The following is a 23,785-nucleotide window of genomic DNA, read 5'->3' as shown; positions in this document are numbered from 1 at the left end:
GTCTTTAGTTTAGCCTTTCAACATACAACAGTTCTTCCAATAAAGACTGTTTCCTTTACAAGCAAATGATCCCTGTGTGCCACTGAATATTCTCTGATGGGAAGGTACTGCACCACTCCTAATTTTGCTGCTGCTTATGAATTTGAACTGGGGGCAAGTATGATGTGGTTAGCATATCATGTGTCATTTAACAAAATAAACTTCTTGGACTGACTGAACGGTTATTCCATACATATCCCAACTTGCCCTGCTTAAATAAGGAAGAAAATTAGAACTCAGCATCCCATTACTTTTAATACTGATGCTGCCAGTGACTTACCCTTGGAAAGATAATACTTATCTAGCAAGTTCATAAGGCTGTTGGGAGAATTATTTACTTCCTATGCTAACATTAATTATCTGAAGTGCTGCATAATGGTTCAGTAATGTTTTTCTCATTGTCATCATCATGAAGTATACTTCATTCATTTGCCGTAGAAAATAAATACGTTGAAAGAATAAGACGGGCATTATTTACAACCTGTACAACTTCCCAGATTCAGAAATAGAAGTCATTCTTCTCCACAAGCAAAACATCTTTTTTCCAAAGAGACATGCAAAATGGAAATATGTTTGTTTCTTCCAAATGCTGAAGACTAGTCTGAAGATAAAAATATAGCATACTCTCCCTATAACTACCAGTGCTTTTGTATAGGCTCCAGTAACTAGTTAGTAGAAGTCACACAAAATTAGCTGCGCCATTTCTGTAACATATATAAAATGCTTGTATATTAAAAAACTAGAATTTTAAAAGTCTTTGTCTTGCTCCAGGAATCCTAATGCCTATTTCTTAGATCCTTGGGGAAATTAGGAAGCTACTAGACAAGTTAATGCTTTGAAGCTATAATTTAAAAGGTTTTTTTAAAAGAAATTCTTTTTTTTTTTTTCCTAAAGAACTTGGCATATTTTAAACAGAAAATTGTAATAATAATTATGGATATATTGACCTCTTTGTACTTAGGCTGGCCACTCAAGTGAAGTAGATTTTAACCAGCTCCCTGTAGGATTCTGTCAGCTTCCCATGTCTCTGCTGTGGCACTTCTTGCATTCATCCTGCAAGTTGCCTAATGCCGTCTTAAGATTTGACTCACTAAAGACACACTTTCCCAGATCATTTTGTTACATGCTTTGAAGAACTGAATGGGTATATGACACCTAGCTGACTGCAAACCTGTCTGTAAAAACACTGCACTTCTCTTAGGGGCTGTATAAGCAGACCTTCTAGCTGTAGCTTACCATGGTGATGATGGGAGCTCTAGTGCAGGGATAGTTTCAGGATTTTAGCTGCATTGTTTAATTTTTCACTTGATAAAAATGGATGGGCCTCATCTGCAATATAATTTGCACTGTTGGTCTCACTGGCGTAGCTCTCTGATGCTGCTGAGATTTTGAATGAGCCAGAAGTCCCTATTGAAAGCTCTTTGATATCAATGAAGAGCTCGATATCAACTGTCAGGCTTTAGATCAGGCCCCAAAGGTGTGATTTTGAGAAAATTGTAGCACCATAGGTATACTAGAGTCTCACATAACACAGTATAACGCTAAACTGTGGTTTTGAAAAAAAAAAAAAAGGGGGGGAAAGAAAAAAAAAAGCCCCCTCTCTGCAAAAGAATATGAGACACACAACTGAGCTGCACTCAGTGTACTGTCATAGATACACAGAAAATATCTGAGGCTTTGGCATTACTACAATGAATAATCAGAGGAAGTTTTGGGGAATTATGTTAACTTTAAATTTCTTATGCAACTTTTCATTCTTCTTTTCCTTTTAGCTAGGAAACATTCTCAGCCTATAGCTCAAAGTATAGAGAATGAGTTGAAATGCAAAAATGAAGAACTAGTTTCGGTACTCTGGAACTAAGCCCATTTTGCTACAACTTATGCCTCACCTCTAAAGATCTGGCACGTTTTTCCCGGATAAACCAAACCAAAAAGGAAGGATATGTGTAAATGTGAGGATAGATCATGGATCTGACACTTGTGTCAGTCTAACTGATGCAATTGAGATGTTCTTCCACTGAATTCCTACATTAGGACTGTCGATGTCAGATAAAGAGCTCACATTACTTTCAAGTATGAGAACATAGTTCACAATAAAATACACTTTGGATTGAAAAACTGCACTTATGTCCAGGCTCAACCACACAGAAATCAGTTTCTTAATGCTCTATCTCTGATCTGAATGTCAGTTCTCTACACAAGTTATCCCCATTTAAGTCAATAGATTTACCACAATAAAAGAGAAGTGTCATCCCAGAGGCTCCACTATGTTCACGTATATAAAGACGGAGAAAGAGAGAAAGACTGAATTAATGTACTTTTCTTATCCTCTTTATATCCCCTGACTAATATGCCGATATATAATATCTTTCTAATTTATTTTACAATCTTGGCAAACAAGGCAGTTGTCTCGACGCACAGAGATGTGGAGTTTGCTGCATGCCCTACACATCAAATGTAAAAGATGGCCACAAAACATCTGCAGTCTTACGGGACGTTCAGAATCTTTTTTAAAATAAATATGCCTCCTAACTCAAAAGAAGCAATTTGCATACAAATATATTTCCCCAAATATCTCCTTGCTTCCTAAAAGCAGAGGATGCAATTATTTCAATGGATGCATTCCTGCATGCCTTATTCATAACACAATTTACAAAAGTGAAGTTGGAATTTAAAAGCAATCTAGATACACTTGACTATCTACAAAGATAATGAAGTATTATTTTTATTGTTAGCATCGCTGCTAAAAATGAGGTATTTGGTGATGCAGACCTTCTATACAAAAAGCCTATAGCTCAGTCATGTAAAACTCGTTCAATATAAGTAGCACTGACATAACTATTTAGCTGCTTCGATGGTTTTAGTCCTCAAAACGCAGAGACATGGAACACCTTGAAATGAATGTTGATATTTCTTTTTGTTCCTTGGCAGTATTGCTATCTTTTCATGTTCAATGCCAAACATAAAACTTCCTGTACCTCTGTCGCTGATGAGAACAGTAACAAATGATGACAAGCTGATAAGAAAGAAATTGTTTCTAGCACTTCAGGACAGTTCACGTGGCTTAATGTCACAACATGCATATAGAAAATTCATGATTTACAGTAAGAAAGCAGGGTTTTGACTCCATAGTGAGTGGAAGAGAGCTATGCTTATGTTACAAATAAGAAGGTGTAATCATTATTATCATTAAAGGATGAGATGGCCCTACAAAGAAAAAACTGAAGTGGTGAGGAAGTTTTTGAATGGAATCTCCTGCAGTATCTCTTACTGTTTTGAAAACCCTTCCCCATACATGTGTACATGTGTATACATGTGTATACCTACACAGACACGCATGTTTATGACACCTGTAGTACCAATTACATAGGTTCTCAATCCTCAGTTGAAACTTCATTATGCTGGGTGTCACACAAACACAAAACACTTTAAAGAGTGCATGTAACTGAAATGTAGGGCAAAGCCCAGTATGTGATTACATACAGATGAACAGGAAAGAGCTATAAAAAAAAATCCACTATGATAATACTGGTCAGCTTGATGGGCAGAGGTCTCTGCACACCAGCTGCCTAGCTGCTGTTAAGTTTATGTATAACATCGTGTCACAACAGAGTTTTAAGAGAGGAATTAAAGGAGAATAATAAAACAGTCCTGCAAATGTCAAAGAACTCTTCCTCAGCATGATATAAAATTAACATTAAGTGCCTTCCATACATCAGCCCTTAAAAAAACCCAAACAAACAAACCAGAAAAAGTGTCTTCATCTACGTAAAATTCTCATGTAAGCACAGAACATCATTCAACCTCAGAGAACCATTTTTTATAGAACTTCTAAGATGCTAGACACTTATAAAAATTAAACATTGAATACCAACAAAGATAGCAAAATAGCAAGGTATCACAAAACTGACAACTCCAGGTCCTTACTACTGATACTCTTATTTCTAATGATGATGAACTGTAAATAAGCTTGTAAATAAGTCAAGTCATCTTTTCACTGACTTATGCCTTGATAATGTTTAACAATTGGTTCCTGAAAGCTGTCATTTGTAAAATTTGAGGGAGATCCTCACACAAGAGTTAAATGAAACACCATTTCTGTTTGGAACAGTCTTCAGATACTGCCACAAAGATATCACAGCAAAACATCACTCCTCCCTTCTCAGGAACAGAACTTCCTCTAGGAAAGGATTTAGTAAGCAGTAACGAGAGGACTTGGTGACGTGACTTCATGTGATAGTGTTTGCTTAGAAACAAAAAGTTAAAAGAAAAAGGGGCCGGTGAGTCTCTCAGTTCAGTTCATGTTGAGCAAAAGGAGGAGCCAAGTTCAAACTATGACCAACAAAGCGGCTCAGAGCAGAAGCCAAATACACATATTAAGAAGGCAGAGAAAGGCTAGGACAAGCTTTTCCTGCTGACTGGATCAGGGAAGGAGTAAAAAAATGTCAGCTACATTTAACTGATAAACACACACCACCAGGAACTGAAAGCAACTCTGTTGCAGCATGCCAGAAGGTGTAGAGCTGAGCTGGGACACATCAGTCATTGAGTGAGCAACCAGACAGCAGGACACTAATTCGCAGCATGAACTACTGTCCTGCCACTCCTCTCTGCCCAGTAATCAAGAGAGTCCTTGAAAACACTTTTAACTTCATCCACTTCTTGACTCACATTGAGCTTCAAAAATTTCCTTTGGTCAAGGCTGGTTGTCAGGGCAGACAAATCTAGAATTCCTTGGCGGCATCGCCAACGCACAAACCACCTCTCCACGAGTATGCGTGGGTGTCTTCCTGAGGTATCCAGTGAAAAAGTTACCCTATATTTCTTCCTAGCCTCATCTTTGCAAACAGCTGGGTCACTTCAGCCAAACCTTCCCAAAAGTTTGAGCTTAAGGGAGACAGCTGGAGCAGACAACTTCTGCTCAAGCAGTTCGGGTTTGGCAAAGCTGGGAGCAACTTAAAACAGGTCACTTCTGCGTTTGCTTCTTTGGCACTTCTGTTCCCAGCTCAAGCACGCATCATCCACACATGCCTGGTGCTCACAGCACTCATCCTTTCCTGCTCATTTGATAAAAACCAAGAGTAATGAATGAGCTAAAAAGCAGTGGGCAGATGTGAACATCAGAAATGCAGCTCGTAAGAAATGAAAACATGTATTTATAAGTCGAATACCTTAAATGGAAGCACAAACCCTTTTGAGTTCTGTTTAAATGTGGGGAGAAAGTTTTGCTATAATGATCAGCTAACCTACGCCTGGACTTCTGTATTGTAAGCCTTCTATCTAATCCCATTCATTTCTATTTGTTCCTTTTGCTAATATTGGCCTTTTAAATCTCTCTTCATTTGGAAGCATCAGCCCTCCCAATACCTTTAACCATCCTCATTGCACTTTCATTGAAATCAATGGGGCTTTGCAAATTACCATTGTACAGCTGACTCCATTATGCCCATTACAGATTTAAAAACATGATGACAAGAAGCTAATCTGTACGCACAACTCCCTCTCTTCTGCTGTAAATAACTCAGCCATATAATTTTTTAAATACTGAAGTGCCTAAATTATAGACTAACAATATGCAAAATTTCATCTTCAAATAAGTCTACAGGGTTTTTTGTAGCTAAGATAATACAGCACTTTTCACAGACTCAGCTAAACTGTGATAGCTTTTGTTTGTTTTGTCTTGTTTCTTGTTTAAAAATGGATAAAGGCATGTCGGGCCAATTTAATTTAAATAGGATGTTCGGAGACTAAGAAGTGAAGCAACAGAGTTTCACTCCTACATAATGTTAATAGCAGAATTAACAATCCAGCATCCCTGCACAGCCCTTCCAAACAGGCTCTGACAAACTCTTAATCACATTAAAAACTCAGTTTCCCCTCATTAGTACCACGCCTGTGCCAGCACGGAGGGAAACGGCAGACTCGGCTGCTCCTTGGATGTCACCCAGCAGAGACTGGTTTCACCATGGGACACCTCCAAGGTGCCAGACTAACCTCCAGACCTTCTGGCTAGGACCTTCGTCCAGGCAATATTGCCCAGGTGATGAAGGAAGAGCGCAGCACCATGTGGCTATCCGACCCCACCTCGTGAAGCCTCAGAAACTGTAACTGCCTTGAGCTGGTGCTATACTTCCAGCTGTACTTTCCAAGCCCTTCAATGACGAACCACAGCAAGCAGATGCCAACACAACAAAGGGTAAATGAAACCCCCACAGCTGCTGTGCCCTGTGCCAGTGATTTCAGGGACTTTCTGGTGCCAACAGTCTATGGCAGAGATTTCATTTGTGCCCTGGAGCTGATGCAAGTAAGTGGAGGACAAAATGCAAGTGAAACATGGGGACAGGGAAAGTGTGGGAGCACAGACAAGACGCAGTTCCCTTTTCCGGGCTATTCAGCAGAGAGCTGAAAGAAACATAGTGGGGTCTGAAGCTGGGACAGCCAAATCCACCTTATGCCAGAAAAATAGGAGGAATCCCAGAGCTGGCTCCCCCTGGCACAGTGAGCCTTGCGTTGCCATCTCGAAAGCCCCACAAAGCAGTAGTGTGCTGGCAGGGGAGAGCAGCACCGCCAGCCCCCGAGGTGGCTCTTCTTTCCCAGGGTCCGCGGGCACCAAGGACACGTCCCACAGGTCCCAGGTCCGGTGAGGAGCCTCATGATGCGCCCTATGAGACTGCTCTTGCCTGGCCAGCAAAACCCTCCCGCGAGCAGCAAGACAAGACGCCACAGAAGGAATAAAATGGTTTTCCCCAAATAACTTTCCTCCTCCTGTGGGTGGGTATGATTTAGCCTATTGTGCAATCTCCACCGCTGTGTAATTTATATTCACTGGGGTGCCAGAACTGCACAGTCTCCTCTAAATATAAGCAATTAACTCCCATTAGCATTAGTGGGAATCACTCAGGAGACTATCCCCCATTATTGATTATCTCGTTTTTGTACCAACTCAAAAAAATGTACAAAGAAAAGAAAATCACATAGTTAGTGGCTTTGGCTAAGTTAAGGCAGGCAAATTAGATTCATTATCATTCTTGAGCTAAACAGTGGGGCTTATTAGAATGTAGTTCATTTACATACTTTGATCTGATGGGTGTAGATACCTAATTATACAGCAGCCAGCAACTTATTTTTGATGTTTTTTATTAATTGGTATTCAGTATTATAATTAAATGCACAGGCTGCTCTTCCGCAAATTCTTTTTTTTGTTGTTTCTAAAACAAAAATAACTTTAAAAACATACCTGTGAAGTACACGATCAGCAACAGATTCCTCCACAACGCAACAGAAATGTACGCCATCGCTTACAACAAACGTGGCCCACAGCTTTGCCTGAGGCCCTGTTACTCCTCAACCCATCCTTAGCAGGTAGCAATGCCCCTGATGTTAAACCTGATACTCCCAAAGGAGCATATTTTGGGTATCTATACCTTTAAGTAATGTAATAGTTTATATATATTCATCCTCTCTTTAATGTAAATATCTTATTTTGATATAGTTCTTTTTAACAGATTCAGTCACTGATGTGACTTGCTTTGGCAGATCTTGATAGCTCATATGAAATTAAAAAAAATTAGTGTATTTTAATGCAAAATTTTGAAATCTGTTTTGAAGAGGGGAAAAAAAAGGACTAGTTGTACTCTGTTCTCCACATTTTTAGAACCATCTTACATAAACTTGATAAGAAAAAGGAGATAAACATAGTAAGAAGATCTCCCATGGACACGCACATAGTTTATATAAATAACAAAGAAGGCCATATTGTGTTCTTTGTGTGGCCTCAAGAGACAGAAGGACTAATTTCTGCTTTTACCTGTATGGCTCTGTTCCCACAAGAAGGCAAATGCTGTGCTCCCAATCCAAGAGAGCGCTTGCATGCATGCTTAATATGAAGCATACGCCTTCAATGTCTCTTGTGACACGCTGTTTTAAAGAGAAGCACAGGGTATACATTCTGATGAAAAGCAGAGTGCTCAGTCAGTGGCAAAGTTATGTCCTCTCAGCAGTCAGTAAGATGTGACAGATTCATGCCGGTGAACGTGAGAGCGGAATTCAGCCATATGAAAATATATGGACATAGCGAAGATAAAAATTAGGTACTGCACACATAAACAGAGGCAGGACTCGGTGCAGAATTTCCACGTTAGATGCTGATATGATTTACCATGGTTGGGATGGCAAAGCTGTATGTAGATATACACACAGATTTTGGGAGAGCTTCAGCATGGCCCAATGGGATAGAGTAGTGGCTACAGATTTTAGAAGACATTCAAGTTATGCACCAATCTGCATCTGTCAGAGGTCTCTTGGTCTGAGTAGCTCAGAAGCCTCCTCTGCAAGCAGGCATTTCTGCAGTAAAAGGCATATCCATTCTGTTAAAACTCTAGGAATTGCCTGCTGATTAGGTCATTAAATAAACCAGCCATGAGGGGTGGCATTACGTACAGATCACTATAAAAGAATAAATATAGCAAGCAAAGCTCACTAAGCCTTCAAATACAATGAACTTTTTTCCTGAGCAGACAACGCCAAGCAAGCTGAAAAATTAATTTACTATTTGTTACCATTTTTGTTATGATTGGTATCTTTACAAGTCTGAGCCATTAGCATGTGAGTTTACAATTATCCTCTGAGCCTTGTAATGTCCTGTCATTTACCTCCAGGGATTTATGTCAGAATCCAAGTCGGTTCATAAGTGATCTTCCGGTAGGACAGAATGACAGCACCATTATAGCTCCCTCCAGCAGATGATGGTAATGATATTATTATTCCCCTGATCAGCTTGGTGATGATTGTTTGAACTTTATCAGTATTAATAGAGAAAATAATAAAGGTATTAATATTTGAAAGCTCTCTGTATTGTGTTTAGTATCATATTATTGCTACATTTTATGGCAAGTAGTTTGACATTTCAGTGAATTCTCATTTACAGTATTACGACTATAATCTACTCATTTTATAATTGCTTCTGGATACTTGTAAGGTTTAATTTCTGGTATTTCCTCTCAATAAAGGGGCCTGCATATGAAAGTGATATACAATTATCCTCACAAATTTGCATTGTTAGCCTAGAGTTGGGGGGGCTTAAAACAGCCAAAAATATTCTATATGGCTACTGGACCAAATAAGGACTTATTGGCTTCTTGGGTTTCACTGTCACCAAGATTGCTTCTAGTTCTACAGCAGAAGTATCTTCTCTATCATAGCTATTTAAAATATCCATGCTATCCACATAAAAGGACAAAAGCTGCCAAGCAACCCAGACTGACAATTTCAGAAGGAACCTCAAGATGGAAAAGAACATATCAAACAATCTCCCTATCCTAGAAGAGAGTCAAGACAGAAGACTACACACACTTTCCACCTAGGAAAGGGTAGCATGCATAATGATTGGGCTGGGATGGGGCCCTCCCATGTGGACATAACCTCAAACCAATTGATGGAGAGAAACAAGCCACCTGACAAAGAGTTGTGAAATGAGTTTTCTTAATTTGGTCTTTGCAATCCACTAGGGCAGGAAGAAATGCAGAAAGGGGTAATACAGATGGACTTATTAAAGCTGTATCTCATGGGTTTGTGTGGAAGACAGGAAAGGTACAGAGCATATGAATAAGAATTGGAACTTCACTTCTGACTTGACATTTTTTGAAAGCGTTCTAGACAACACTTGCCCTGTGCCATGCTAACTTCTTCAGATTGGTATAGATGTTCCTGCAGAAGTACAGATTTCATTCCAATATCTGCACAGAACTCTGGGTTTCCTAAATTCTTGCAACAACTTGCACTAAGTTAATAAAGCCACCGTTTTGTAGAGTTACAAGACCATATGTTCTGACTGTTCCAAACCCATTATTCTAAAGGGAAACACGTAAGAGAAAACTCTGACATTAAGGAAAATGCAAACAGTAGTCTGCCACCTCCTTAGTTTTGTGAGCCATCAAAAAGGCAACAAAGTTGGTAACAGTAGAGGCAACAACTATTTCTCATTTTGAGGCTCAGCTTAAGCTAGTTTATTTCCTTCACTCTCTCCAGTTCCAGAGCAGCAATATATTAACAGCTCGTAAATCAATGTCAAACACATTGTGTGATAGATCCTATATGAGATGTTTATGGTACTTTGTGATACTGAGCAAGATGCACTCTTAAAAACTACCTCTGATATTTCATAGAATCATACTCCCAGCAGCTCTCGTGAAAGCTGCTCCCCAGCCCTCGTAGCCAAAAATGAGGTGCTAGGAAGGATGGCAGAACTGAAGGGGAAGGTGTTTAAACAATAGCCAGTTCACTGGATGATTCATGGCATAATATTATGGTCGCTCTTGGGAGCCCTGATCACCCATGACTCCCTGTAGAGAGCTTTTTAAACAGAAAAGACAAATGGTGTTTATAAGAAGGCCAAGCTTATTAAATAGTGCCTGGATCCAGACATCTATTTCTGGTGGAGGGCTAAATCCCAACACTCAAAAAAATTTTCAGTTTTAAGTTTTGCTGTTAAAATTCTGTGTGAGAGATGAGATGCAGAGTTCTAGTCTAAGGATCTGCTCTTCAAATAGGCAGAATACAATTGCATTATGAAGACGACTCAGTTACCAAGTATGGTATTGAAAATAAAAAACACAGTAGTTTTAAGATAAGATGCTACTTCTCTTCCATGCTTGTACTTAAACTCACCTGGCAGCACACACAAATGCTGACATCCAAGACCACAGCGTTTCCTGTTTTCAGCCAGTACTCAGCACAGACCTTGCTTGAATGTCAGTCATTCAAGGTTCGTCCCAGCCTTCAACTTGGCCACAGATTTGCATCTTTCTTTGCAACCTCCTAGGGCAAGAAGTGTTGACATTCCCCTTGAACTTAGGCAGCAGTGCTAAGAGCAGTCTCATTAGCCCAGGATCTCATGTAGTTCTGAAGAGCTCCTGCCTGTACCAGGTCTGAATTTGTGCTAATGTCCGATTGTGATAGGAAAGTTATTCCTATCACAATTCCGAACGTTAAAGGAAACCCCTAGGCTAGTCGGCTGTCTTACAATCGTATTAGCCTTACTGTCTTTGTCAGGTTTGTTTTCTATGGAATTGCATATCCACTTGAGGTTATGGATTTGATTTATCTTCAAGATCTTAGGTGAATTTCTATCCTCGTGGAAGCAAAAGAACAATAGTGTGGAGCAGAAGAAGATAGAGGGAAGATATATCTGTGCCTGAATTTACCACACACGGCTTTGTCAAGGCACTTCAGTCCTGATTTGCAGACCTCTGCAATACACATTTCTTGTGCAGGGACTACTAAATTAGTTCTGATTTACATCATTGTGGGGACCATGAAAAAATACTGATCTGAGCCAACAAAACAAACACATATTTGAACTGAGGTGTCAGGAGGTGCAGATGTATTGTGCCACCTGCACTACTTGTGGGATGCTCCTTCCAGTCAATTCTACAGCACATTCACTTCGAGCTAACTTGTATGGCATTAAATTACAATTGTATTGATTTTTCACAGCATTAATTTCATGGTGACGCTTTAAACTGCTTAAGGCTCTATTCGGAATAGTGCTAAACTCCGGACAAGAAAAGAATGGCAGAATTTTTAATGAATCAAAAGAGGACACCATGATACCATGTAAGCTGCTTCCGTTCAGTACAGCATACCACAGACTGCATTTTTTCCAATGGTCCCATAGAAGCAGCTGTCCCAGAACTGGAGAACTGTCTTTTACAGCAGATTTCAATATGATGTTTATCCTAAACCTGGAATTCACTTTAAAGCTGTTTCCAACTGACAGTCACAAGTATAACTGTGAAGACACTTTAGATCTTATTAATACCCTCAGACCACTTGGCAAAGAGCCATGAAGTTTCCCAGTTGCAGGTTCACAATATACAGTCTGCACCTGGTTTCTAGATAATACTGAAATATTATATCCAGCTACAATGTAGTTCATATGGATGTTCCACTTTGCTGTGATAGACCTAAATCTTGCATTCTTCAAATCAGTGGGAGTTTTGCTTGAGGAAGAAATGAAAGATTAGGGCCACAGAAAACACAAAGTCAGTAATTTGGCAGCCTGATTTTATAATAATCTTTGTCTAATGATTATTTAATATTGTACTAGGCTATTTAAAAGAATATTCTACAAAGTGTTGGAGCTTCCTTTTCAAAGCTTGTGTAAAATGTAATTTGTAATTAGTAGCTTTAGATATGTACTGTGTGTGAGACAGTATTAGTATTCCATAAAAGCTGCTGGCAGTTTGCATTATATGGAGAAGCACAAAATAATATGAATACTTCATAGCTAAAATATTTTGTTTAAAATAGATTTGCTAGATTTTGTCGAAAGTCCAACTTGGAAACTTAAAACTTATTTTTTTCCCCTTCAAATTCTGTTATAAATAAATGAGTTAGGAACTATGACCATAAATGACCTGAGCACTAAGGGAATATATTAAAATTTACTTTTAAGTACTTCAAAGCATTTCACTTTATTCGTGTATAGATACTGGAATTATTCACGGAGCTTGTTACTTCAGCTCTGGAAATTACTCACCAGTGTAAATGTTCATAAAAATATTATGATATTTACGGTAGGTGTCAACTCCACTGACTGCTGACACCACTAATTCCAACCGAGCTTAGAATATGGCCCGTTCCTGAAGAAGATCTGGTGCGAGCAGTGCTCATTCACTGTGCATCACAAGGATAAACATCTTTTTTTGATGCTTTTACCTTTGTTAAAAATAATAAAACAAAAGCGAGCTTTCCTGGCATGCACAGCGTGTCCAGGAGCAGCAGAGGGCACTCACACTCTACGGTACACAGCCCGGGCTGCTCTGCAGCATGTTTGCATTTTCTGCAGCACTGTCAAGAGCTGTCAAGCCCTGTGCAAGCACAACTCTCCCCTCTGCTTCAAGAAAATTCCACGGAATTTTTATTCTAATTCCCTCTGAATTCTCGGTGTACTTAGGAAGAAAGCTAAAGAAAAAAACCCCCACCACAATTTCTTTGCTCAGACCTAGGAACCCTTCAACACACACATCCTAAGGTTCCCAGGGACAAATCCTGTGGGTCTTAAAGGTAACAATTCTTGAAGAGCTCCCCAGCAGACAGAAGGAGCAGGATTTGGCCACCAGGCTTCAGAGAAGCAAGGAACCAAAAATATTTCTTAAATTGCCTAAAGCTGAGGCAAGGATTTTTTCAAGCCAGCACTAATATCAGCATCAGGTGATGCATGATCCTGACATGCTGCTACTAAAATCGTTAATATTAAAAGAATATCTAAATTAATGCGTCTTGTGTTTCCTAATGTTGTACGATGGCTTGATTTCTCCCTTCACAAAGGAGTTTTCTTGGCATATTCCCTTTCTGACCTAGATAAAATAATTTCTTATTCTTCATCTACTTCTGTAAGGTAACGGCATGGTGAAGAATGTGATGTGTGTGCTACAGATGGCACTGAAAGAATCCAAGAATCTAAAAATACAGTAAGTTTTACAGGAGAGGTTTCGTAAGGTGGCTGTCTCCTCCTTGACACCACTATTCAGCTGACTATTGGAATGGGACTAATTTAATTAAGAGAACAGCTCAGATAAAACATTTTTGTCAGATTCTTCAAGTCCTATTCACCTTGCTTGAGAACTCAAGCAAGTCTTCTCTTAAGCAGTCTAGTAATACACCTCCCGCCATGCCAGCTTAGCTGAGCATAGCAACAATAGGAGCAATTGGCACAAAGAAAACTACTGAAGTTAATGTAAAGATTATCATATTATTTTTCCAATGGTGACCCAACGGTCAAGGCAATTGCTGGCAAGAAATTGTTCACTGCAGTCTTGATCTTTCACTCCTCAAAAGCTCCAGGTAAGTTTTATTTGCAGTATTTGGTCCTGAAACCCTCACAGCTTGCCACTAGCTCATTTCGCTCCTCTGCTTTCCAAGGTATCTGAAGCAAAAGCAGCTATTTCTAAGCAATAAACATCAATTGTGGGTTTGGTTTTTTGGGGGTTTTTTTTGGGTTTTTTTTTGTTTGGTTGGTTTTTTTTGCAGTGATCACTGCTATTGGGGTTGGTTTTTTTGTGAGAAACACAAGCAGAATGGTGAGACCATAATACAGTTAAAACACAAGCCACGTTGTTAATTTGACAATCTCTCCAATCTCTCCTAGCATGAAACTTGATTTCCTAATAATAAATTTCAGTATCTGGTTTCAGTAAGTAATCAAATACCACAAATCCACTTTGCATTTTAAAAAGAATAGTGTATTTTTAAGGAAAGAGAAAAAGCTAGACAAGATGTTTCTGTGGCTAAATAATACAGTTCTTCAGATCCCAAACAGAACCGCTATATTCAGTAAATGCTGGGGAGGTGGGCGACAGGGAAAGATGGTGGAAGAAAGGGAGCCAAGAAGAAGAGGGTTAATAGAAGTTTTCCAATCTAACATTCTCAAAGTAAACACATAAACAATGAAAAAAGCTTCTATCTGACCAAGGAAGAGTGTTAGAAGGATGTAATGCAATCCCTGCAGCATTTCAAACTCTACTTCAAATCTAGGTCTCTTTCCACATAGCATGTTCATTGCTTGCAGCAAAAAAATGGGTTCTTTTAAAGACCATGTCCCTTTATCATCATAGAACCAGCAGTTTCAGATTTCATACTTGTGATCTCAATAGCTTGCAGGAATTTATATTCGGAACACAACTTTGGTGTATAAAACCGGGGGAAAATGTCAGACAATGTATTTATCTATCACACAGCAATCTGAGAGGGGACTGGTGCATTTTAGCTATCCCAACATTGTTTTTTGGAGTAGGAAAAAAGGGGAAGGCTCAAAAAAAAACCCCAAAAAACAACTTTGTATACTGTTTGAGAAGTGGAAAGGATGGGTCACCATTAACTGAGTGTTAACTGCTTTATTGTTGAGTGACTGTTTCCTAAGGAAATGTGCTGTCTGCAGTCTTTCAGATTCACCTGTTAAAGCCTTCAGTGAAGAAAACATTGGTGTAGTACATCTAAGTATGTGTACGTATGTACAGACCCTTGCACTACTCATTTACTCTAGTTAACACTCCTAATTATATTTTCACATGAGATCTGGATTTCGTTGATTTGATAAATTACAAGGTAGTCTGCTGAAATGTCAGTCTTTCTCAGGCACGAATTTTCGTGTAGTCATGTATACAGAGGGTTAGCGACACACTGAAATACACACAATGTCCTTGGTACTTTGCAGGATTAAGCGCAGAATGTTTTTCTCATTCAAGACTCTTTAAAAGTCTTGATGCCACCTTTTGCCTTCTGTTCCATACAATGTATTTCAAAGAGAGACACATGATGGAGTGTTCAAGCCTTAGTGTTTCTTTTCTAGTGGTTCAGAAAGAGCACAATGTCAGCTTACAGCAAGTCATCTTCATATTCCCTAAGCTGATCCGAAAATTCCTCCTTGGCAAATGCATATTAATAAAACCAAATACAAATCCAGATTTCCATTCTTTTCTTTTTTTTTTTTTTTTCCTAGTCAGGCATGTAGCCTATCTAGTATAACAATCTCTGGGAAAAATGCACAAGTGTGACCAAAGGCAGACGTTGGGCACGCCGTACCCCTGAACCCGCAATGTAATCTTAAAGAGGAGTCCCAAGTTTGCAGTCTTGATGGCCAGAAGAGACACTTCAAATCACAGAGAGCTCCAGGAAAGCAATGAGATCTCCTTCAATGAAAACACTTCCACCCACGTGAATCCCACTCATATATTTCTCACTGGTATATTGACTTTTTCAAGATGGCACGGGAGATAACTTAACTTGAATTTCCTGGCTTTTGAGAGATTATAGGCATTATTTACTCTTTCTTTTTTTACCTACCACATTTTTAATTAAATTAAATTCCCCATGCATGGTTGGCTATAAAGTGCATATTACTTACCTGCATCTTCAGATCTTTTACAGTCCCGTGGGTAAATCCATAATTAGTCGGTTTTGTAAAATGCATATTATTTACTTGACAGGCCAGAATGGCTCTAGAGGAACTGTCCTCATGTCTTGGTTAAGTGCATAATTAGGCAGGTTTGTAAAACCCGTACTATGTTCCCGACATTGAAGCCATTGCACTCCATTTATTAAATATTCATTCTTTTTTTTTTTTTTTTTAAAGTATTATTTACTCAATCGGCCAAGACAGCATGTAATTATGTATTTAGGACGTGTGCAATGCATAATAAAAAATACTCATGAAAATGTATGGAAAAATGACTTTGCACTACTAGGGCTTTTTTAAGTCACCATGTCCTCACCACTTCCACCGTTTCCTCTCAAAATACAAAGTAAGTTGTTCTTCTGAACATACTATTTCATGAAAAAAGTGTTTCACTGAGCACTACTCAACGGGATACTTATACATTTACCTAAACTTTCAGACTCATTTCATATATAAAGGGAGTATTTGTGCTCTTTTCCAAGGACAGAGCCATTTAATAACATTAGAATAAAACTTTATTTTACACTCCTACTTCCTCAGTCCTTTGGGACAAATTCTCACTAGCATAAGTGCGTGTTGTTTCACTGAAGAACGTAGTGGCATGTTAATCAGCAAAGCAGAGGGTCTGAATCACCGTGTCCTAGAAATCATGCACTATTACTTTCCAGTGGGTATTTCAAAGCGTAAATGTTAGGAGACTGACAAATGGCTGTGAATATGTTCATGTCATTGCAATGGAGAGCTTTCAGGGTGACCATTTCCCAGGAAAAAAGCCCTGCAGAAAGTCAATGTATCATTTTCATGCAGCTCTGAGGTCTTACGGGGGATACAGGTTGTGTACAGGCTTTGAGGACTCTGAACGGGGATGTGCATCACAGTTTCATTAGTGACAGACCAAAAGCACGAAGTAGTAATTCATACAGCAGTAATTCCAGACAACTGCCTGAGTACCATTCTCCCCAACTGAGTCTATTAAACATCTGGACACACAATATACATTGCTACATATTATCGACCAGATTCATATAGGTACTGAAACACCAGTTCCTATTGATTTTACTGAGATACCCAGGTTACTGAAAAGCTGTGCCCTTGTTCGTTTGGACTTTCATTCTACCAACAGAGCCTTTATGAAGCTGAAGTTATTGCACATCAGGTTATCAGCAGCATGATGAAATCTGGCAAAGATTTGAAACTATCAACAAAGGTTTAATGTTAAACAATTGGAGCCAACTTCAACCTCCCTGATTTTATATCATGCTTAGTGCTGCTATACTGCATGAGAATGATGCGATGTTTAGTAACTAGCGATATGACAGCTGTTCAGAAAGGGTGATTAACATCAGCTTCTTCTTGAGTAGAAAGGGCATCCTCCTAAGTATCTAGTGTTCATTTACTGGAGGCAGTTAAATAAGAATTCATCACCCTTCCCCTCCCATTCACTCTCATCTCCCAGCCTTTCCGCACAGTACTGCTATTCCACCCTTTTCAGACAACACACCAAGACATCTCTGTAGCTGCTCAGCCCCATGTCCAGATGTAGAGTGAGACAGAAGCCATAATGCTATGCCTTGGGGGGTGGGCACCTCCTATAAATCACAGCTCAACACTAAAAGCCACCAAAACAACAATACGTCCTGTCATATGGCCCAGGTCAGGCTAGAAAGCACCAGTTCCCCTCAAAACCTCTTTCACACGCATTTGGGTTTACTCCTTCCCCTGAGTACTGCAACAAGGCCAAGCTACACGCCAAACCCATGATGTATTGCATAAGGAACTTGCCATAAGTAGAATATGACTCCTTTCTGGAATCTGCTCAGGTTACGGGCACACAATCAAATGCAATCAAGGCACAGCAGCTAAACAAGTTAGCACCTGTCAGCTGGGCCTCTAAACCTACCTCTGGAAGTGCCTTTATGTTCCACCCAGAAGCATAATATGGAAAGGGCCATGCGGTGAAAGATGCTGCCTTCACCTCTGGTTTGTTTGGCTGTTCACCACCCCTCTGCTGCAAGTTGCCACCTTCACATTTCAGCTGGCAAATCCAAATCTGTGAGCGCTCTCATTTGCTTAACCGAAAAAAAGAGGAGAAAAAAAAAAATCAGATGGCTTAGTTGAAACAGATCTCAAAACTAAGTTGGCTGCACTAACACTAAAGTGCACAAGGACTGATTGAATGTTTCTTCTCCTCAGACAGCTGGTTAGGGTGATAACCTCTAGGACATCAGCAGTAACAAATAGTCGGGAGGAAATTAAGCCGCTTTTGCAGCACTCCTCTGGAATAGCTTCAGCCCACCCTGGCTGCAAAGGAAAACATGCTACCTTAAATCCCAGTGGAAACAGTCTCAATTTCAGGCAGTATTCTCAATAAATATGAAAAAGAACATGCAAGGCAAAACCAGACAGGTTCCTTAAACAAAGACTGTGATTAATTTTAAACTATGTTGTCCAATCATATTGATCATTATAGCCATTTACATTTACTATAAATCTGCTAGAGTTTTCCTGTTTTGTTTCTTTACTTCAATACAGAACCAAGAACTTTCTCCCACAGTCAGCTAGATATTTCCTGAAATAACACGAGTGGTGGCTATTTTACCCAGCAGGTTCCTTTATCACCACGGAGCAGGAAAGTTGACAGGCTTTGTGTCTGAAATGTAATTAGCTTGTGGGACTACGGTCATAATGAAAGTAAAATTTACATTATTGCAGGCATGTGATTGTTTGCTCTTTCAAACAGGAGTAAAAAGTGAATTCCAAGGCATGTATTTGGGGGGCTTTAATCAATATCCTCAGACTTCCTATGCATCTCTTGCAGGCAACTGGAGGTTTAGATCAGGTTTCTGTCTGAAAGCATTTAAGACCTCAAAAAAAGAAATGAATGGTGAAAAAAGACTAACATTGGGCCCCAGTCCCATTTCAGTCCCATTCAGGATTCACCCAGATTAACAGAGAAGCAGCTCTCCCTTAGAGTAGCTGGAGCGGTTTACAAACCCCTTCAAAGCACGAAAAGTAGCTACTCTTCTTCATTAATAAAACCAAAAGCTTTAATTTTCTAAACTAAATTCTCTCAGCAAATATATTTGTAGAGGAAGCCTCAAACACACTGAAATGCAACACACTTTGACCCTCTTCAATTCTGAAAGGCTGAAACAAGAAAACAGAGTGTTTGAAGACACAATTAGGCCATGATCTCCTGTTGGTCCAAGGAAGAAAAGAGGAAGAAAAGAGGAAGAAAAGAGGAAGAAAAGAGGAGTTTGCTCTGTAAGCACTTATAACCCCATGTGACAGATACAATCTGTCATGATATATATTAACAGCATCAAGTCCTGCCTCCCAGATCCCTGGGAGGGATGCTTTCTAGATGCTTTTGAACTTGCTGGCCCCTACAAAATTCCCAGGGAACAAATAGCCTTTCCTCAAACCAAGTATTTTGTAATGAGGTTCTCCACCTATTGATAGCATCTTTCCCGGAAAAGGAGGGGAAGTAGGAAATTCTCCTTCATTCATATAACCTGTTAGCAGGAATAAAATAATACACAGTAACAACAGCAGTTTCAGGAACTGCATGGAGATTTACAGAATCATATGGTGGGAAGAGACCCTGAGACATAAAGGTCATTTTCCCTTTGAAAGCAAATTACATCCTTTCTACCAGATGTTTATCTACCCGGTTCCAAGCAGGACACAGTAAAAGAGATGCCAGCAACCTACTCCAGTGGTGCGATAACCTCCCTGACCAGGAAGGCTTTTTTAAAATCTAGCCTGAATCTTGCTAGTCTCAGTTCAGTCCCATTGCTTTGTCCACCACAGACAGGGAGAGCAGACTTTTACATATATGAAAAAAACAATCACACTCCCTTCCAGACATCAGTGCCTGAGGCTCAGTAACCCATTTCTTTTAATCTTTGTGGGTCACATTTTCTGGGGTTCTCCTCTAAACTTTGTCCAACAACAAAGTGTTACAGAAAAATCAGTAACAAATTCAGGAAAAGTTAATAACTACAGTTTAGCCAAGACGACACAAATACTGTATCTGCATCCCTGTTCTCTACATCGATGCTGATTTTATTTTAATGTCATGTTATCTGCTGGGAATAATGTTATCATTGGGCCAGTTGATTTTAAATAGGAAAAGCAATCAAGATGATGAAGAGAGAGTACATTTCTTTCCATGTCCCTTTGCAGAAAAGATTAGGAATCATTTCAATTTTGGTTGAAAAGTCTGAATGTTTTACTGGTTTTGGCAGCTGCCAATTATGCCAATACACCTCTCCCCATTTCCTTGCCGTGTACAGGAATTATGACTATATGGGCTACACATCTGCTGCAACCATTAACTATGAGAAGATTATGGCTGTGTTTTGAAGTTTCCTCAGTTATCTTTACATAACCCTTTTGAAGCTATTTTTCCAGGCTGTCTGCAGACTCAGGCAGTCACTTTTGCAATCATTCGCATGCCGCTCGTAGACGAAGAGCCTGTTATTTGCAAAGCTTGCTCTGCTATCACAGAGACGGTGAGTATGTATTGGTATACAGATGTGCGAGACACACTGGATTCTGAGGATGTTCATGAGCTGCACTGTAGAGAAGCCAGCACGGATCCAAAAAGACATGAATTTCCAGACAACGGACGACATAATCCAAAAGACATGCTGGTAGTAATAACATCAATGAAAGGTGTTTTACTGCTAAACAGTGAAATCGGCACATGTTCTGCTGAAAAGTAAAGTGAATTAGCATCACGCTGTAATCTCATGTAGCAAACCGTGATCGCTCATAGTTAACGTCACAGGACCATCCCTTATTTCTGACAGAACGATACCTGTTTTGCAGCTGAAATGTTCCTCTCTTGATCCACAAATACTGCTTAAGCCTCTGGATACAACTCTTGTTGAATGTACAGTCAATATTTACGGATAACCGGTGACCAAAAGAGGCTACAATAAGAAGAGAAATCAAATGCAGTGGTCAACATACTGGAGTTTGATATTTTTTGTTGTCACCCTATCCAATTAATTAGGAACTGTTTCTTAATGAGTGGACTTACAAACTGGTATTATTATATCCTTTGAAGTAAAAGTAGGTCTCAATCTGCCTATTTTATTTTTATTTTTTCCTTTTCCTTAAATCAGCAAATCCGCTACATGGCCTCTTGCTGATTTTAAGAGGCATATGGTTCTTAATCCAGCGGTGTATGAATTATGGCAGTAAATGGCTTTGAAAGTGCCTCGAAAGCAAAAATATGGAAATTTCCCCCCAAGAGACTAGGATGAGCAGTCATTATTTTTGCGATTGCAGAGAACACTGCCCAAGTGTTCCAAGACTGTGTGTGTATAATTGTTTGTCTCTTTCTCGCTTTGAAGTTGGTGGCTTTTTTTGTTTTTTGTTTTTTTTTTTTACACTGTAAAACCTCAGACACACTCAAGGACAGCTTCCACAGCTTGGTCAAGAACACTAGCATATCTACATATTCACTAAGTCATAAATCTTCTACACTTTGGCTATGCATATATGACACATGACCCTTATTTCTCCCTTGTGGTTGCACTCTGAGAGACAATAGAGGTCCACTAAAGCACACAGCTTCCCTCTTAGGTAATATTTCATATGTATCTCTTTACAACTACCAACACATCAAGGTAACTGAGCCGCAGTCTGGGAGGGGAGTTTAACCATAATTGTCTTAAATTGTCTAATTTGGATAAAATGAGCAAGAAAATTCCCTCAGCTATTTGTTAGTATAATAATGTCATCTATATGTTTCTTGCCTTGTGGTATTCTGTTTTGTAAAGTGGAATGAACTATACTCTGAATCCTTTGGATATTTAGTTCGATCTGTCTGTCAGACATTAATTAGTTTCATAGCAATCTCTCACTGCTGTCTTGTGGAAAGACAGCAAGACTGAAAAATAAGCCAGGATGACAAAGGGAGAGCTTGACTTGCTTCTGACCAAAGAAATCTGTCACTAAGAAAAGGTTCAGAATTCAGATCTGAAGCTCCTTTGCCTGCCTTGGGGGAGTACAGATGACTGGATTAAAACATTAACACGTTATTATACACAAAATTGTCTTTTCAAAGAATGGTCTATTTGCTCATTTATTTCTATGTACATAAACAACTGTAGAGAGGGAGATTTTCAGAGCAGAGCACTGGAACTCAACCATGCGACTCTCACTAATGACAGTGGCTGTTAGGCAGCCAAAACGCCGAACGAGGTTTCCAAATTAACCTTAAAACAACATTATGGAGGCCTCAGTAGCAGCTCTGCAGTTAAATCCATATTAAAATTTGCACTTGGAGCATCGCTAATGTCCCAGGATTTCCTACTCAAATTACTCTGCATCATCTCCCTATTTTACATACTGAGGTCTAATTCTCTGCTTTGTAACAGCATTTTTTAACACTTGTACAAAGCATATTTGCAGCACTAGCAGAAAAGTGCTACAACAGAGCAGAGAGTCATGTCCTAACTCTCCAGGAGACAAGGGAATCTCTTCACGTATATTTAAATATATTAACTTTCACTCAAAAAGAAATTTTAACCTGTCCTATTAAAAAATCTGGAGCTTAGACTCTCATCTTGTGTTGCCTAAGAGCAGTAAGGAATCACATGCCCTAAGTCACACATGCATTTTTTTGTGGATATTTTAAAGATGGCTCTTTTGATATTTTTTTAACATAGATTAATCTCTCTTTCATCATTAGTTTTCTCCAGCTCCAGCAGAGAACATCAACACCTCATTCAAGACAGTGCATTCCCTTTGCAGCAATGCCCAGCCTTCTCCTCGCTACCCCCTCTGAATTTCAGCACTAAAGTGGAAAGTAGCTCCTCACATTTGTGCTTCTGGACAAAAGGTTCACTTCAAATATGGTAAAATGTGTGATTTTTCCAAATCTATACCATCTTCCTAACACTTTCCTCCTACACCAGACCCTCCTTCACAAAGCTCTACCCTCTCTCCTGCTCACCACCACCACAAACCTTCTGTCCCCGATGGCTAGTGTCTGTCCACACATGACCCACCAAACTCTCCATATCCTTTTCTCTTGGGCACCAGCCTGTACTTGCCTCCCAATGTCATCCCTGCTTCAGTTGCTCTGGCACTGCACACTTGTGGAAAGTTCAACTTCCACCTGTGCCACATGCTGCTAATGTTATTTCTTCAATCACTTCGTGATCCCTTCCTTCTATATCTCATCCCTCATAGATTTCCAAACCTCTGAAAATAAAGCAATTTTATTTAGATTGCTAAATACAGACACTAGAGTTTTAAAATGCTGACTGATAGGTTGTGGTTTTACATAAAAAAATATATATCAGGCTTACATTACAACACTAGTCTGCAGAAGTAGGCATGATGATAAATTCTTGGTTTATTTAAAAATTTAAAAAATGGGGCAGGGAAGGAAAGGGAGTAAACTAATCAAGTCTTCTCTGAGGCATTTCATCCCCAGGGTGTTTCAAAGAACAAGTATCAAGACTGGGGCTTTCTCAATCTACTGTAGGAAGGCCTGGCAGTACACAACCTGAAAGACATTCCTCCAAAGGAGGACTGAGCAGGGAACAGGTCTATCACCTTATTCCCCCTCCAAAAAAAAGAAGGAGGAGAAAAATTAATTTGCTCAAAAATTGGGAGCAGAGACAAGATCATTGATTCTTTTCTTTTGCTTAAAACAATTCAAGAAAGGGTTGTGTAGAGATCTAAGGTTGTTTGGAGTCAAGGCTGGCAGCTACCGAAGGAAAGGGGCAGGCACATGAGCATTGGAGAGCGGTGCCGTTCAGCTGT

At 39.5% G+C, this 23,785-nt stretch overlaps 1 long non-coding RNA gene across 2 annotated transcripts in view; it reads right to left on the bottom strand.

Annotated features, from left to right (window-relative positions):
• LOC142601190 (uncharacterized) overlaps positions 1-20,929 on the bottom strand; it is a 195,457-nt gene extending 174,528 nt beyond the window's left edge. For both annotated transcript variants that reach the window (XR_012834822.1, XR_012834823.1), the window contains exons 1-2: positions 20,815-20,929; positions 17,895-18,063 (exon numbers count right to left, since the gene is read on the bottom strand). This is a non-coding gene — a long non-coding RNA (uncharacterized LOC142601190). The remainder of the gene's footprint in view (positions 1-17,894; positions 18,064-20,814) is intronic.
• Between the last annotated feature and the right edge of the window lie 2,856 nt (positions 20,930-23,785).

The sequence above is a fragment of the Balearica regulorum genome, chromosome 3 (genome assembly GCF_011004875.1).
Source record: "Balearica regulorum gibbericeps isolate bBalReg1 chromosome 3, bBalReg1.pri, whole genome shotgun sequence".
Classification (NCBI taxonomy): Eukaryota; Metazoa; Chordata; class Aves; order Gruiformes; family Gruidae; genus Balearica; species Balearica regulorum.
The sequence above is the reverse complement of the archived record's forward strand: the minus strand, read 5'-3'. Positions and strand labels throughout refer to the sequence as shown.